We start from the raw sequence: 4,160 nt of genomic DNA, 5'->3' as shown, positions 1-4,160 counted from the left end.
AAGGAAAGGTCCAGAGTGAGAGCAGTACCCTTCTTAGAGCAGAGGAGTGAACACAGAGACTTCCAGAACAAAGAAGAATGGGTGGGGCTAGATGGAATGCAAGACAGCCTGCAATTTAGGGGGTGAATTGTTGGATTTGTCAGGAGTTGATTTGGAGTTTAGAAGGAGCTCAGAGACTGAGAGAAAGAAACACATGGAGGGGAGAGGGAAAAGGGAGCCTGGGACAGTATAAAATTCATAGAAGCTGGCTTCATGGTCTCTGACCCCTCTCTGCATTTCTTTTAGTACCTTATCTGGGTAAGTAGCATCTTTGGGAGAGACTGTTTCTTAATTAAACCCAGGACCCTCATTAGGAAATTTCCTCAGGAAATGCACTCAAATAGATTATTGAACATGTTCTAGTATCCTGTTTCCAACTAAGTTTGGCCTTTTCTCTTTAAAAAATAAATCCTACTTCGAGGAATATCAAGATGTGTAGTCTTTCAATACATCTATATATTCATTTTTTTGTGTCCTGAATTCCTCGTATGATTGCTTGGTACAATTATGAGCAGATCCTTTGCTTGGGTAGTGTGGGATGGGAGTGGGATTGTGGGATTCTGAAAGAGGAGGCATATGAATGCCCACCCAGCCTTCTGGAAGCCTTTATATTGTAAAGGAATTTAAGTGACACACCCAGGACACCAGTAGACAGAAAAGGAAAATTGTTTTCAGCTGAGCATCAGGATAGGCTGTAAGTGCTGGCAGGAAGAGGAGAAAGGTTGGAGATTGGGATCAGTCAGAATGGCTTAGAAAATAATTCCTAGGTGTCAGGGAAGGAAGGTTGTAGAATGTAGTTGGAGAGCTAGAGGGGCAAGATGGACAGAAAGGAGTGAGGAGGGCATCTCTGGCAGGGCAGGTAACTTACCCAGGCCAAAGACTTATTCCAGGAAGGGTAAGTCAGGATGTGAGGAGCTGAGTTAGGAAAGAGGTCATGGGCCTGGTGATATGGGGAGAATTAGAGTAGGGCCCTGACATCTAGGACAGAGGATTTGGAATGCATGGAAACTCTTGGAATGATCACAGATTATTTCAGGGAAAAGGGGCATTTCTTAACATGGTGTTTGAGAATGATGTTTTTCTGTGTATTTGTGGTGCTGGATTTGTGGTAGGCTCTCTCAAGATTACCAATCATGGGTTTGCTTTCTTTTCTACAAGTTTTCTTTTTCATTTGTTTGTTCAGCTGCCTCTGTTGAAGTCATAAGATATGATTAATTCCCGGAAATTTTGTTCTTTGGGCAGCTTCTCTGGTATCTTCATACTTTGTCTATAGCCCACTGTCTCTTATCTTCAGTATAAGTGGGAAGAGCACAAGGGCCACACTGCACAACACAGTTGAAGGAAACAGAAATTCTTAAAAGCATTACCCATCTCTGACTCTGCCATTCAGATGGTCCTCTTCTGGGATTCCTGGGGTCCATGGATGGACTTCATAAGAGTGTAGGACATCATTTCTTTGAGGTGACCAACATCAGAGGGCTCTGTGATTCAACAAATGTGAAGAACAACTTTTGTGTCTCTGTTGGAAGGGAGATGACTGGGAATGGTTCTCCAGGAAGAGAAACGTGATACAGGCATACTTAGTGACCAAGGAAGAGCCTCCAGAAACATTTGAAGGAGCTGAAGGATAAATCAGAATTGAGAAAAGGGAAATGGGCTCAGAAGGAACTGATAGGAAGTGTGCCCCATATTCCCTTGCTGTCCACCCTCTTTCTAGTATATATTCCTTCTTTGTATTCTTCATGTCCTGATGATTACAGGATCCTGGTTCCCCTTCAATTTAAATCTGTTGAGTGACTAACATTTAGTAGGCTCTGAACTAGGTCCTTTCACATCATCTCATGCAATTCCTTTGTTGAACCTGAAGTACACAGAGTGGAGTCAACTCCTCCCTCAGCCATGGACTGTTAGCACCATCTCTTCCTGTTAGGCCCCTTTACAATGCATTTTATTTTCCTCTTGTATCCTTATCTCTATTCTCATTTCTCCTCCTCACAAGGAGGGGGACATTTGCTTTAGCATATTTAACAAATACTTTTTCTATCCATACTTTGTATGTGTATTTACATACATTCATTCATTCAACAAATGTAGTACAGACACTGTCAGGAACAGTTGTAGGTGTGGGGAATACAGCCAGGAGCAATGCAATAAAAAAAAGAGTTGATAATTTCTGAAACATGGTGGAGAAGCAGGGGGGCCAGGAGTGTGTGTGTGTGTTTGTGTGTGTGTGTGTGTGTGTGTGTGTGTGTGTGTTTTGGTTGTTTGTTTAATCACACAAATATTATTCTATTCTTTTTACACCTTTTCTGTATCTCCTTCTTCTTTATCCCCTCCTCCCCTCCCACTCTGGATTAAGCCTTATATTTTCTTTGATTCTCTGCTGGCCTTTTTTCACACTTTCATTTATCTTTTTATATGGGATAAGGTTCCCCCATTTTTCCTTTTTTTTACAGGGTTACTTTAATGAACAAATCAAGGTACATCTGGTGGAAGGTCCAAACAATCCACCACCATGAGCAGTAGGATAAAACGGCCAAAGGCACAACAGAGTGCATGCAACACACTCTAAAAACACTTGCTGAATTGCTATGCCCTGGACAGTGTATGACCCCTTTTTAAAATAGTAGAACTTGAAGGTGTAGGACACATAACAAGTTATTAAAACATACAGAAGACAGAAAACTAGCCAAAATGATTAAACATAAGAATTCTCCTCAAAAGAAATTACATGAAGGTAAAACAGCCAGAGAATTGCTCAAAATAGATATAAAGAATGTATCCCAACAAGAATTTAGAATAATAGTCATAAGACTAATAGCTGGGCTAAAAAAAGGGCATAGAAAACAGCAGAGAATCTATTGTTGCAGAGATCAAAGACCTAAAAACTAATCATGATGAATTAAGAAATGCTATAAATGAGATGCAAAATAAAGTAGCTGCAGTGAAAGCAAGGATGGAAGAAGGAGAGGAGAGAACAGATGAAATAGAAGATAAAGTTATGGAAAATGATGAAGCTAAAAAAAAAGAGAGAAAATAAATTACTAGACCATGAAGGGAGAATTAGATATCTAAGTTATTCAAGAAACAAATAATATCAGTATACTAAGTGTTCCAGGAGAAGAGAGAGAGAAAGGGGAAGAAGATTTATTTGAACAAATTATAGCTAATAATTTCCCTGATTTGGAGAAGGAAATAGACATCCAAGTCCAGTAGGCAGAGATAAATACCTTCAAAATCAACAAAATTAGATAAACATCATGACATATCATAGTGAAACTGTCAAAATACAAATATACAAAATACAAAGAGAAAGAGAAAATTCTGAAAGCAGCTAGGGAAAAATGGTCCTTAATCTACAAGAGTAGACACATTAGGATAGTAACAGACCTGTCCACTGAAACATGGTGAGCCAGAAAGGAGTGGCAGGAAATACTTAATGTGCTGAATAGGAAAAATACGCAGCCAAGAAACCTTGATTCATCAAGGCAGTCATTCATAATAAAAGGAGAGATAAAGGTTTTCCTAGACAAGTAAAAACTAACAAAGTTCCTAACCACTAAACCAACCCTGCTTCAGATCCCAAGGGGGGACTCTGTGAGTAGAAAGGACCACAGACTAGAAAGTATCAGAGACATCACCACAAACAAAAAACCTACAGATAACACAATGATACTAAATCCATATCTTTCAATAATAACTCTGAATGTAAATGGATTAGGTATTCCAATCAAAATATATGAGTATCAGAATGGATAAAAACAAAACAAAACAAGATCCATCTAGATCCATCTATATGCTGCTTACAATAAACCTGAGACACCTGTAGGTTGAAAGTGAGAGGATAGAGAAATATTTATCATGCTATTGGATGACAAAAGAAAGCTAGAGTGGCCATATTTATATCAGAAAAGCTAGATTTTAAAATAAAGACTGTAGGGGCGCCTGGGTGGCTCAGTTGGTTGAGCGTCCAACTTCGGCTCAGGTCATGATCACAGTTTGTGCTTTTGAGCCCTGCATCAGCTCTGTGCTGACAGCTAGCTCAGAGCCTGGAGCCTGTTTCAGATTCTTTGTCTCCCTCTCTCTCTGACCCTCCCCTTTTCATGCTGTCTCTCTCTCTC

Source organism: Hyaena hyaena, unplaced genomic scaffold (genome assembly GCF_003009895.1).
Source record: "Hyaena hyaena isolate Hyena2069 unplaced genomic scaffold, ASM300989v1 scaffold_1393, whole genome shotgun sequence".
NCBI classification, from domain to species: Eukaryota; Metazoa; Chordata; class Mammalia; order Carnivora; family Hyaenidae; genus Hyaena; species Hyaena hyaena.
Note: the sequence above shows the minus strand (reverse complement) of the source record.